At 36.4% G+C, this 14,226-nt stretch overlaps 2 long non-coding RNA genes and 2 other non-coding genes across 4 annotated transcripts; all 4 read right to left on the reverse strand.

Moving 5' to 3' along the window:
* Window position 1: 1 nt before the first annotated feature.
* Window positions 2-1,501, reverse strand: LOC131525589 (uncharacterized). Its single transcript, XR_009267259.1, has 3 exons — window positions 1,353-1,501; window positions 549-664; window positions 2-236 (listed from the first exon to the last, which is right to left on the reverse strand). It is a non-coding gene; the product is annotated as an uncharacterized LOC131525589 (long non-coding RNA).
* LOC131526486 (small nucleolar RNA SNORA9) lies at window positions 320-450 on the reverse strand. The gene has a single exon (XR_009267474.1). It is a non-coding gene; the product is annotated as a small nucleolar RNA SNORA9 (small nucleolar RNA).
* LOC131526485 (small nucleolar RNA SNORA9) lies at window positions 755-887 on the reverse strand. The gene has a single exon (XR_009267473.1). It is a non-coding gene; the product is annotated as a small nucleolar RNA SNORA9 (small nucleolar RNA).
* A 6,424-nt stretch (window positions 1,502-7,925) lies between the features above and the next one.
* Window positions 7,926-13,555, reverse strand: LOC131526024 (uncharacterized). Its single transcript, XR_009267357.1, has 2 exons — window positions 13,449-13,555; window positions 7,926-8,458 (listed from the first exon to the last, which is right to left on the reverse strand). It is a non-coding gene; the product is annotated as an uncharacterized LOC131526024 (long non-coding RNA).
* Window positions 13,556-14,226: the final 671 nt, after the last annotated feature.

Below are 14,226 nucleotides of genomic sequence, written 5' to 3' on the forward strand. Positions count from 1 at the left end.
CTTCTCTCTTTAAAGACTTTTGCTCTTTATTTTTCAGCTGAACAATTATTCAAAACAACAAAACAAAAGCCCCTGGGTTATAACACCACTCAGCATTTGAACCAACAACAAATGCACCAAAAATAATTTTAAATGTCAATCTCACAGCATGTAATACTCAATACTGTCCTAATATCTTGTCTTAGTCAAAACCAACACTTGGTGATCCAACACCACAGCAAAGTAGACGTTTCTCCCTGTAAAGGACAGAAGAACATGAAGATTACATTTTACATGAAGATTCACAATTCCTACCAATAAGATTACAGACAACTAGTTGAAATGTTTGAAGATTATATAACCATGCTGGGAAGGGCACCACAGCAGGCCTCAAACCACCTCAATCTCTCTAGCAGACACTACAGGAGAGGCAAGAGTCACAATGACTCAGCCTTGCTGGATAGCCTGCAGCAATGACTTCAGTTTCACAGAAATCTTAACTAAAATAGTGCGTGTATATATTGTATATTATAATAATTGCTTTGAAAAGTATGAATCATGTTACTTACTTTCTGGTAGCAGATGTGAGATAGAAACTAATCTCAAAGATGGCATCAAACTTATGACCAACACATAAGGTGGCCAGATGAATGTTCTCTGAAGGCTTCAAGGAAATTATATTTTGCTGTAAGAGAAAGATCATTTCAGTACATTTCACAAGCAAAGGATTACATCGTGCAGAGTTGGAGACCCTCAAGCACATGTTTGAAGTATTGCCTGTCTGGGGTTTCTATAACTATGCTGTAGAGGGTAAACAGCACGGCCTCAAACCACCCCATGTCCATCTAGCAGACTCAACAGGAAAGGACAGAGTCACTTCAGACTCAGCCTCGCTGAACGGCCTGCAAGACATCAGCTACATACCCAACGCACTGCTACATGCTTCATACTCATTTAGTTACCAACCAACATAGCATCATTTTTTTTTTTTTTTTACATTTTCAAGTTAAAAATACAGCTACTTTTAAGTGTTAATAAGTTCACAAGACGATGAATTGAACTAACACAGGCAGATGAGCTCGTATCACATGTGGACCCTTATGACCACGTGCTTTTTTGACAATACTTATTAAAATCAGTCTATGATTAAAACTACCCAGTTAAGTAAGAAAAAAATTAAATGGGTATTACAAAACTACTTTACTTTTTTTAAAAACCGTTTCTAGTAGACACGAACCGTTAACTTAATAGTAATTTACACAGCAAACTAAAATCTCTCCTTACAACACTGTACTCCCACTGCATAATGTTTTACATATCATATTAAACACAAATAACCTGCTGTGACATTCGTTATGATACTCAACTCTTACCTTAAAAGAGAGAAGAAGACAGAGCTAACGCTTGCACGGCGGTCCTCAAGCGAAAGAAAGAAAGATCCGGAAATCACGTCTTTGATGGGGCTCTTCTTCTTCTTCTGAGGTGTGATGGCAGCTCGTAAAACGGGTTTTTGGTGCGTTACTGCCACCAACTGGGAAGAGTGTGGAGCACCGAAGAATGAAATATTAGTAGCGTATTTAAATTCTGTTATATAAACCTGTTACTCTGAGACAATGCAATAATATGGCACATACATGTATTATTCTGGACCAGTTTGCATTGTAAGTTTGACTTCCTCATCCGTTTTCTTCTCTTTCTCTCTGTCTAAAGTGCATTGCTTTCATTGTCATAGGCTACCTGACCGCCTCGAGTGTTTAGTTCTAAATTATGCTGATTTGAATAGACAACTGGCAACTTTTTTATTTTGTCCTATATTTATTTATTAATTATTTTATTACTTAGACATTTCAGTAAGGTTCTGGAGGTTTCATAAATCATTTGTAAAACTGGCCCATATTAATTAGACTTTCAAATACTAATAACAGAGCTACTAAATTATAATATTCGTTTACACAGCCATTTTACAGAATTATAATCTGGCTTCATTTAGTCTGCAAATAATGCTACAATGACAATTAAATGAATCATGTCAACTTTGTTTAACCTTTTCGTTTTTAAACTATTTCTCACTATATTGCAGTTAAGTAGCATTACTATATTCCATTATAAATAATTTATTTAAAAAAATATTTATATTTATACATTTACACAATGGTCTCATTTAATGCATTTTACAGTGAAGTCGACTTTAACCGATTAAATGTTTTGATCCTTACCCTAACTGTATCTAGAGTCAACATTACAAATATAAAGAATGATGGAAAATCCTGTCGTTTTCATTTCTTACACTAGAGGACAGCAGTACACTATTGATCATGCAGATGAGGTCTCACAAGCACAGCATTTCAGTCACTGCATGGTAGTTATTTGCAATGTACTATTTATTCATATATATATATATAATTTACGCTCCTGGCAATAGGAGATCTCAGTTCCACTACAGTCTTATGAAGTTGGCACAGATGCCCAGGACAAAATAAAAAAACAAAACAAAAACAGTCTATTCTGCATAAAGAAAATAAAGACTACTAGATTATTTTTTTTTTTTCTTCCTTTTTCGCACTATGACATTATGTTCATGATATTTAGCACAAGAGAGTGAGTAAAGACCTGAAACCAAAACCATTGGGCAAATATTCAATCTGGTCAGCCCCAGTATTGCCAACAGAGGAGGTGGCCAGGATTTTAGGTCTCTGCCTTCTGTCTCTGTGCACACTGACTGTCACTGTTTGTCCACTTATTCTACAAATGTTTATGCAAATGTACCCTTCAATGCAAATGTGTGTTAATGACAGCAGCACAATGTTTTTGAATGTGAAACATGAGGAAGAGTTTCAGTTTGACACATGGGGCTTTAATCAGACGACACAGAGAGCCACACAGCAATATGAGAGCACACAGCTCTGTGCCAGCACAGCTAAAACAGGACGACACACTGAGCCAACAAACAGACATTAGTGTTGTGTCATGAAATGAGGCTCTTGTGGAGATGGACACATTTCTGTTAGAAAACACCAGGTCTTCTTGGCATTATATAAGAGAATTGAAGCAAAGTCTCATTCTAAATTAATGTTTTGGGAAATTTGGCCTGTTTCATTTGTCTTTGTCACAATATTTTGGTTGTTGTTTTGGTCTAATATGAAGTCCAATCTTCTATAAATTTGTCTAACATAGTTCTCAACTGCTTTTGCTTCAGGATCCAAATCCATACACTGGACATTAAATGGCAACCAAAGTAAACAAATATGCCTTTAATATCAAAAGTGATTTACTTTTGCATAGGCCTAACAATATGCAAACTATACAAACATGAAATAAGTTGAATATCATTGACCATTTAAAAAAAAATTGACCATTTTAAATACATAACATCAGATGAGTGATAAACCAGCCTACTGGTCAGCGAGTGAACATGTATATTCTGGGTCACGTTGTAATCTACCTTATTTATCTTGTTTTGATTGGACACATGACTGCAAATTTTAAATACATACATACATACTTTTAACTTGTGACCAGTTGTTTCTCTGTTTATTTTGCTATTTTATGCCATGTTCATTCATATGGATACAAACTCATATTTTAATCAAAAAATTGTATTTTCCCAAAGACAAAAACATTAATGGAAAGTAAAATATATATATATTTATTATAGAGTCCATATACAGTACTTAATATATTTTCATCAGCCATAAATCAAAAATGTTTAAGTTAAATAAATAAAGATAACTTTGAAAAATATTGACGTTTTTTTTTGTGATATCTTTAAAAACATCTTTCAGATTTTATTTTATTTGCTTAAAAATAAATTAAAATTAATAAAACCCACAATAATTTGTGTTCTGCACATCTATTTAACAACATTTGCTATTCAACAAAATGGTTTCTTTTGATTTTTCTGTGATTGGTATTATTTTCTTTCAGACAAACTGAAAAAAAAAGATCTTAATAAAGATTAATTTTCGATTAGACCAATATAAAATGCACTTTAAACAAATCACATGGTCATTTCACTTTTTCTCAGTGTAGTTGAGTATAGCATTGTTTTCCCCTCCTATCCTTGACCTTACATGACCCTATCAAAAAAGACCTGGGATGCATTTTTGTGCCACGACCCATCAATTGAGAAGCACTGCCCTAACAGACCTCCACAAATGTCTCTAATGACCTAGAAGTAGACAAAAAAAAAAAAAGATGAAGCACTGAAATAGTTCTTGAATAAGATCTAGCTGACCAGCTGTCTCCTCTCCCTCTGCCAGCCATTAAGAGCAGTAATCCACCTAAAGGAATTCTGGGTAAATTGCACAGTTTAACAATGCTGTAATGCAGTGACGCACATCACAAACAGTAGGACTTACGCTGCTGACTCCTGCACTGGCCTTGAGGTCAGAGGTCACTTTCCAAGACCCAAACAGATGCTGCTTTAATTCTGCAGGTTATATGATGCACAACTTACACTCGTTTACACTGAGATTCATGAAGTCGTGCTTACCCCTGAGAATAAATGCAGTTGCTTTAGTGTGGTGTTACATAAGCAGAGCATTGAATGATGCCTTTGTGTGAGTGTTGCAAACTCTCATCAGCCGAAGATGGGGGAGGAACACAGTGCTACGCAGCGTGAAGGGCAAGAGGACACATACACACACACTCATTTAGGGGAAAGTGATTCATTGAAGGGCTTTCACTGAATTACAGTGCGTTCTGTACAAAAATACTGCAGCAGTGATATGAAACAAGACAGTACAGAACTAGCATTAAATGCATAGTGATACATCTGTGACCCAACGAGTCCACAACTTTGTTTGAATAGGCTAGTGCAGTGTTTCAACATAACACCTGGGATACGTTGACCTCGATGCAAATTTTCCACTGAATAGCCTGAGAGAGCACAGACTCCAACACAGGGAGGTGATCGAGTGATAGTTGTGTGCGCAGCTGCCTGTGTAACAGGAGAACATTGGGAAGATTTTGAAACACTCAGATCAACGGTTTAAGGTCTTATTGACGTATAATCAGGTTCATAAAATTCAAGTCAGCTGACCTTATCGGTATATTAGATTAAAAGAGGCAAAAACAACAACACAGGTCTCCTGGCATGGTGTCATAGCAGGCCAAACACACACGAGAGAAACTTGAGTCAGGTTCATCGCTGCCCTTGTAGGTCTCATTTCACACTCTTTCTCTTTCCTGCTGGTTGTTACTAGCTGATAATAACTGTTGTCTTTCACAGCTTCAGGTTTATAGTGGTGTTGTGTTTTGTTTGCTGTGTTCACACAAAAATTAACATTCTATCATCATTTACTCGCCCTCATATCATTCATATCATGACTTCATTTCTTAGAACATAGGGAAGATATTTGGAAGAGTGTTTGAACTGCTGTTGTCTATTCAACTGACTGATTTTCAGTGTATAGACATTGTATAGATATTTTCTAAAATATCTACTTTTATATCTATTTCATAAAGGTTTGGATTGTCATAAGGGTGAGTAAATGATGACAGAATTTTCATTTTTTTTTCACTCTTGTAAAAAAGAAGTACACTTTAGAATACTTTAAAGAGTCATTATTACAGAAATAATATATTTTAAAATAATATACTTACATGTAAACTGAAGAAACTTAACTGTAGGTCAGTTGAAATTAAATAAAAATGTATTTTAAAATTGTATTCATATTAATTGTATGTACTTTAGAGTGTTTTTAAAAATTTTTTTTTTTTTTTTTAACCCATTTAAGCAGGACTTTATCCCCTGGTTTCACAGACAAGGTTTAAACCTAGTCCCAGACTAAATGTAAGTCTGAGCTGTTTTAACTGAAAGAAATTGCACTGACTGATCTTAAAATATATCAGTGGTTTTGTTTTGTCTCAGGATGGTCACAAGGAATGTTTTTTATTTTTTCAAAGGCACGTTTATAAAAATTACTTAAATGTCCTATTTGAACTATGGCCTAATCCTGGCTTAGTCTAGGCCCTATCTATGAAACTGGGCCTTAATGTACAGGACTTAAGTACATCTTTGTCATTTCATAATTACCTCTATTGTCTTTATAGATAAAGTGTGGGCCTACTTCTGAATACATTTAACTAAATTATAATTCAATGCATTGTCATGTCATGTATTATTATACATTTGTAATGAACCATTTGTAATGATGAAGTTGTAATTTAGCACATTTAAATGTTAACTTAAAATGTAGTATTGAATAACACTACAGTTAAGATGAAGTACTTTACGTGTGCTTTAGTCTAGTCTAGTCTATTTATAGCACATTTAAAAACAATAGACGTTGGCCAAAGTGCTTTACATATCAAACATAAGAATTGTAAAGCACAGTAAAACAATCAAAAAATTAATTACAATCAAATGCAAGAGAGAAGAGATAGTGTCACGAATCCAGTCCGTAGCCTTCTGTCTGCTCACCACCAGATGTCGTCTTCTCTTTACATTGACTCTCACGCCACACATACTTTTACATCACTCCGGACTACAGTTCCCATGATCCTTTGCACTGATTGCACACACACAGCTGAATGCACTGATTACACATACACAGCTAAATCCATTCAGACACACTTTATAAGTCTTGGACTTCCTCTTTCAGATTGCTGAGTATTGTTCAGCACTCTCCTAGTGCTAGCTGCCTTAAGCCCGGCTCACACTGTGCGATTTTGGCCACGATTTGGTCGTCTGGGACAAATTTTGAAAATCCTAAAAGATTCCTATGATCCTAGGCTAAAATCCGTCTTTGATCGCTGGTTTGACATGTTCACCGACAGCCGATTAATGGCTGTTGCGATCTAATTTCACCTCCGACGAAATTCTGGCAGTGTCAGAAGATTTGGCGCACAGTCCTGCAGTGTGACTACCCCTGCGACGAATATCAAACTGTCTCCGTTTTTCAAGGCAAGCTATGAGCAGAATTAATGCTTGAGAATTATTCTATCAGCTATAAACTCCGGCGCTCCCGTCCTCCGCTCACAGAATTCATCTGATATGTTTCTTTTTTATATAAACACTGGTTGCGCCGCTGCTTTCATGTGCGTGTGTATGAATACATACACTATTCTTCTTAAACACGCCGGTATTGCCGCCGTTCATATACTTTTCATGACAGCCAACATTTCGGTGCCGCGTGCAGTGCAGTTCGCAGTCACTGGACGTGTATGGGTTGATAATGTAAAACTTCGGATACGTTTTCTTGCGCACACCTGTTTTTAACTCGTCTTGACTGTCGTACAGTCTGACATTAATGACAACTGAGATCCCATAGTGTGACATAATCATCATGTTCGTACAGTCTGACAAGTACAATCCTAAAGGACTTTTAAAAAATCGCACAGTGTGAGCCCGGCTTTACTGAGCCATTCTGTGTTTCTGTTTAGTCTCTAGTATTGTTCTGCTTTTATCACTCACCTAGTGATAGCTGCTTTACTGAGTTCAGTCGTTTCGTGTTGCCCTTTTTCCTGATTCCTACCTGTGTTTCTTGGATTAACCCTTGTTTCGCCGTTCGGACTCTGTTTGTACCTCGTCTGGACTATTGCTCATGTTTCTGGATTACCCCTGTTGTCAAGCCCTCTGGATTTTGTTTGCCGATCGATGACCTACGCCAGCCCTAGGAATACTCTTTGACTTGCCTTATACATATGTTTGTTGATGCGCAACCCTGCCTGTGTGTGACCATGTCTGTAAATAAAGCTTTGCGTATGGATCCGCACGCCCTGTTACAATAAGTCTTTACATGAGATTTAAAAGCGTCAAGAGTGGCACAGGATCTAACATGGAGAGGTAAACTAGTCTTGACTATGCTCAGATTTGCCAAGACACAAAAGTCTGCAATTCATTCAACAATTTTCACATTATCTGAGCTATTTTTAAAGCTGTACATTCTTACTGTATCAATGGTGTATTTTTATGTCTTCTGATGAATTTTAAAAGAAAAATCTGGGATGAAATTTATTCTTTAATGAAATATAGTTTAGTACTTAATTTAATCACCTGAACTTTAAAAAGCACAACGTCTGAGCAATACATTTTCCATCAGGCTATGCTGGGCTGTACTGTGCAATTAATGCATGGACAATGTTTGGTTTTCTTGTGTTAAAATGATATACTGAAGGTGATCACTGGACTGCATGAATGGCGTCATGGAGGAGATGTATTTGCAGTGTCATCTCCCTGGCCTGTTAGTCACACAGTAATACCCGCTCTGCTCCGTTCCTCCAGCTAGTGGCCTAATGACTCAAGTCTCATGTACCGCCGCTGGCTGCTGGATGTTCTGCTCAAGTGTGACAGTGTCACTGGCCTAATCCTTCCTGCCTTCCATCTTTTTCAAGCCAGCTTATTTCCGCTCCTTAGCGCCATCGTTCCACTCATTCAGCCATCTCTTTCCCAGGCTTATTATCTTCCCTCTAGTCTCCTCCCCGTCTGTAGGTCAGCTGACTGGATAAATCCAGGTTATTTGTGGAGGCCCGATCCCTGTGTAATGGAATTATCACATGACACACTGTACCGTGACACAGCATGTGTGCGCTGCCCATCCGCCCAGGTGAACTGACCGTCTGGGCTTCTCAGACATGACATAGAGGTTAAATGGACAGTGATAGGTCATTCTTTGATCATTCAAGAACATTAAAGTCTTAATACAATATTAGTTATGCATGCAATGAGGCTCATTGTTTAAAATACATTTCAAAGTGTGTAATGTTTAAAACATTCCCTGTCTTCTATTGGTCAGCACAGATAGTCCCGCCCCAAAGTCATGCCATTGGTTGAGGCAATGTCTCTGAGTTGAGGCGGTCAGATTTATTTATTTATTTTGTAAAGGAATCAACCTTAAAATAGCTTAATTAAGGCCATTGCACACTGGGTCCGATATTTTCGCATGCGCTTTTCCATTTTTTCGTATTTGTTATCCTTTCCTATCAAAATGCATGCTACGGATGCGAAAATGCAGAGAATTGAACCTGATCCGAATTTTTTTATGACGGACGAACGTTTCGGAGGCAGTGTGTAAACATGATTGGTCGTATTTATTTTTTAACATGCGAAAATTTAGGACAAAAATTTTGGACTCAGTGTGCAATGGCCTTTAGAGCTCTACACATTTAACTAGAAAAAGAGAAAATACAAACTGGTGAATCAGTTATTTGAATCAGAAAGAAAATTTCAGAAAAAAAGGACTCCCCTGTTTGCCTGAGGCAACATTATTACCTGGATTACAGTAAATAATGTTTTGCTTCATAAGACCTTAATATATTGTCAGGAGCCACGGGTAGGCCTATTAATTTTGTATTGCTGTATATGCTTTTTCGACTCTCAAAGCAAAGGTAACCATTGACTTGCTTTTTATGAATAACCAAGGACTATGGGTTCAGCTAAAAATATTCTTTACTGTTCTACTGAGGAAAAAAGATATCTACATCTTGGATGAAGGTTGCTGAAGACAGAAAGACATGAACATCTTGGATGACATGGGGGTGAGTAAATTGACAGCAAATTTTCATTTTTGGGTGACGTATTCCTTTAAATGAATAGTTCACTTCCAGAGTGAACATTTCCTGGTACTTCCCATGTCATTCAAGATGTTAATTTCTTTCTTCAGTCGAAAAGAAATTAGGTTTTTAAGGAAAATATTCCAGGATTTTTCTCCATATAGTGGACTTCAATGGCAGCCAATGGGTTGAAGTTCTAAATTGCAGTTTCAGTGCAGCTTCAAAGGGCTCTACACAATCCCATTCCCAGCCGAGGAATAAGGGTCTTGTCTAGCGAAATGATTGGCCATTTTCTAAAAAAAACAAAAAAAACAAATGTATATACTTTTTAACCACAAATGCTCATCTAGCATTAGCTCGACTTCACCCATTACATAATCACGTTGGAAAGGTCACGCATGCTGTAGGTGGAAGTACCGACCCAGTGTTTACAAAGTGAATGTGCAAAGAAAGTCAAATGCCCATTACAAAAACGGTAAAACAACGATGTCAGACGATTTTGAAGTTGGAGGAGAAAATGAGATTTTCTCACCCACATTTTTGAACCATAGTACACAGACGAGGAACTAACTGTGCGTGACATTTCCAATGTGATTATGTAATGCTTGAAGACGTGCATGTGCATCGCAGAGCTACTGCAAGATGTGAATTCATGGTTAAAATGTATATACATTTTTCTATTTTTTTTAGAAAATGACCAGTGGTTTCACTAGATAAGACTCTTATTCCTCGGCTGGGATCGTTCAGAACTCTTTGAAGCTGCATTGAAACTGCAGTTTGGGCCTTCAACCTGTTGATCCCCATTGAAGTCCACTATATGGAGAAAAATCCAGGAATGTTTTCCTCAAAAAACTTAGTTTCTTTGCGACTGAAGAAAGAAAGACATGAACATCTTGGATGACATGGGGCTGAGTAAATTATCAGCAAATTTCCATTCTGGAAGTGAACAATAATTACATTACAAATGCACATTCAATTCAATTAAGCACACTTCTTTTTCACGTGGAAGCATATGTGTTTCTACAGATCAGAATGTTCCGTCCATTGGTGCTTTAAAAGGAGGTGGTTGTTGCAGTCGCTACTGACTCCAGAACATTCTTCCATTGCAGCATGTCTCCTCGGGACAGAATGTTTTGGGAGTTAATGAAGTATGACTGTCAGCATGTTATCAGTGATGAACATTCACTCAGAACAGGAATCCTCTGCTGTGCTTTGATAAGTGAATATGACTGTAATTATACTTGCTCTTAATATTAACCTCATGCTTCTTATTCTTATGTTCTAGATAAACATAGTAGGAGGTTGTGTTTTTAAATTGATATGTTTCCTAGTTTAGTTTAAAGCCCTTTATCAATATTTAGAAGTCAGATAGAAAACATACCTATTTTCACCCACACACACTTAAATAAGATATGTTTTGTGTCATCTCAGCTTAAAAAATGCAATTAGCACTTTTAATTTCAGTTATTTTTGAGTGTGAGAGGGTTTTGTTGTCCTAAACTGATTCTATACTGTTCTTGGTAGATACCAGGGATATTTCCATTTGATGCATTTAATCTTGCAGTAATATACTTCAGATTACATACTACGATACTTATAAAAGATTTAGAGGCTATTAAGAGGGTTGCTTGTTTAGTTTCTGATTTTCTGTCTATTTAGAGCCAATGAGTTGATGCAGCTTTTAATTCCAGTCACATGTTCATTTGAAGTATCCAGACTTATCTTCTGTGGCTGTCTGAATATATCTGTTCAGTATAACCTGTATCAAGTCCCCTGCCAGTCTGTCTCCTCACATCTGCATCACAATTACTGCACAGTGGATGAAGCTATAATTTAGCAGAGAAATTAAAGCACAGTCCAGTTACAACTGCTTTGTGTCAGGCAGCCTGTGTGCAGACAAACACCAGGAGTGCATTACATGAGCTTGTGACTCCGACAGGGGTTTGGCACCACAAAACTCCACACTTCAAAGAGCTGACGAGAGAAATTCCAGTATGTGACATTTTAACACCAGTTTTACTTATTAAGGTGTCCTTGTTACACGTTACATGTACTTACTATAATAATAGCAATACATTATTCATAATTACATGCAAGTAACCCTAATCGGTAACACTTTATTTTAAGGTGTCCGTAATACAGAGTAATTACATAGTTAAGTACTTAGTAGTAGCCGTTGTACTTACATGAAACAAAATGTACTTACCATGTAACTAAGTTATGGAACAGCCTGTACTTACAGTTTGTAATTATGTAAATGTACAGTAATAGACAGCTACTGTTACACATATGTAACAGACCGAGTCTATTACCAGCTACCTTATGTAACCAAAAGATTGTTACATATGTGTTGTAGACTTTATACAACGTAATTATAATTGTAAGTACACAGATATAAGCTACTTAAAATAAAGTGTATCAAGATTGTACTTAAGTGTACTTCATGTGTATCTATACTGTACACCTTATCCAGCTGCATCTTAGTTTGATTTAACCCACCAGTACACAGCTTAAATACATGTAATACATTTCTTATTACATTACAATTACATAATATTACACAGGCATAGGATACTTAAAATAAAGTGTATCAAGATTGTACTTAAGTGTACTTGTAGCTGTATAACAGACTCTGGCCTGTCACATATGTGTAACAGTAGCTGCCTATTACATCTACATAATTACAAACTGTAAGTACAGGCTGTTCCATAACTTAGTTACATGGTAAGTACATTTTGTTTCATGCAAGTACAACAATAACTACTAAGTACTTAATTAGGTAATTACTCTGTATTATGACACCTTAAAATAAAGTGTTACCCCCTAATCCTAACCATATAGTAAGTACATGTAGTTAATTAATATTAATCAGTACTTAAATCTATCTCTCTCTGCGGGCCAAAAAAGTCTCTTATTTATTCACCAAGGCTGTATTTATTTGATCAAACAGAATATATATATATATATTTAAGTGCAATAATATTTTGCAGTATTACTGTTTTATTGTATTGTTATAGCCTTATTTAAAACAAAAAAAAAACATGAAAACATGTTTTTATTTCAAGTAATGAATTTTGTTCATGGTTTTAGTTTTAATTATAGTTTAATAACCCTGCACAGTGCACACGACCTGTTGTCTGTTTTCTGGTTCAGACACATAACTAGCATTTAACATTGAAAACACTTCAAACAGCACATTTGAGATGGCTAGACATGATCTACTAGACAAAGTCACTTTCACTGAGGGGCTTGTTAGATATCAGAGTTACCATACAGACTAATCTGATTTGATCTCATTATATCGGCGCTCCTACTTCTGCGTTCAGCTGCATGTGCTGAATATTCTTAGCATTTGTTTCGCAGCACTTAGATCTGATGGTGAAAGTTCAGTGTGTTCATTCCTTATACTGCCATCATGTAAATAACAATTATCATTCACAGACAAGAAAAGAAACATTTCATTATAAATTTGGCCATCTTTGAAGTGGCCTCAGTTGACCTTATTAAGATTTATGAAGACCGCAGTAGAAGCAAAGTATTGTAAGCATTCAGTTTCCACTGGCTTGAAATTGCATAATCGTCACAGCCTTTCCAAATTCTTTCAGGCTACTTTAATCAATTATCCTCTTAAGATTATTTGCTTTCATATATTTGCTCTCATTTGCTTTTTTGTAACAGTACATTCAGCTCTGATATCTGGTCTGTTTTGTATTTCAAAAGGATAGTTGAGCCAAAAATGAAAATTCTGTCATCATTTACTTACCCTTGTGTCATTTCAAACCTACAGTATGTGAGTTTCTTTTATTTTGTGGAACATAAAAGAAGATATTTTAGGAAATGTCCATTCAATGCAAGTCAATGGTAACCTTCTCAAAATATCTTATTTGATGGATGTCTATGGATGTCTTTTGATCTTTGTGACACATGCTTTTTTTTCATCTCACGCCACGAAAGAAAGAATACAAGAATACAACCTGAACGGCTTCTTAGCTGTCGGTTTGAACGAGTCCAGAGACACAGTTGACTTTCGACCCTCTGTACAAAAGCACAAAGGAGATTCAGGTTAAGTGGGGATCGAGTTACAGCCGCTAAATCCATTTGCTGGAACCTTCCACTTCAGACAGCGGGTGAGCCACCGGTAACCATGGAAACCAGACTAGGGGACTTTCCACTTGTCTGCAAGTCCTAGTCACCCAAACCATTCATACACAGACACATCTACAGCACGTTCAGCAGGGGTCATTGTCTGGACCTGATGGATTATAACCAACCTGCTGTACAGATGGACATTTATGAACAATTCAAAGCTTGTCAGTAAGGACAGCACATACTCAGGCCATGTTGAAAAGTGCAATATGAGAAACGGATCAGATATATGCATTTTTAGGTCAGGAATAATTCATTTTAACATTTACTTGCAGCATTTAACAGGAAATGTTATCAAAAGTGAATTACAAAACAGACCGTACAAACAGTAGAACATGTGACCCTGGACCACAAAACCAGTCTTAAGTCGCTGGGGTATATTTGTAGCAATAACCAAAAATACATTGTATGGGTCAAAATTATCTATTTTTCTTTTATACCAAAAATCATTAGGATATTAAGTAAAGATCATGTTCCATGAAGATATTTAGTGAATTTCCTACCGTAAATGTATCAAAACTTAGTTTTTGATCAGTAATATGCATAGCTAAGAACTTGATTTAGACAACTTTAAAGGCGATTTTCTCAATATTTAGATTTTTTTGC

Source organism: Onychostoma macrolepis, chromosome 19 (genome assembly GCF_012432095.1).
Source record: "Onychostoma macrolepis isolate SWU-2019 chromosome 19, ASM1243209v1, whole genome shotgun sequence".
Lineage (NCBI taxonomy): Eukaryota > Metazoa > Chordata > Actinopteri > Cypriniformes > Cyprinidae > Onychostoma > Onychostoma macrolepis.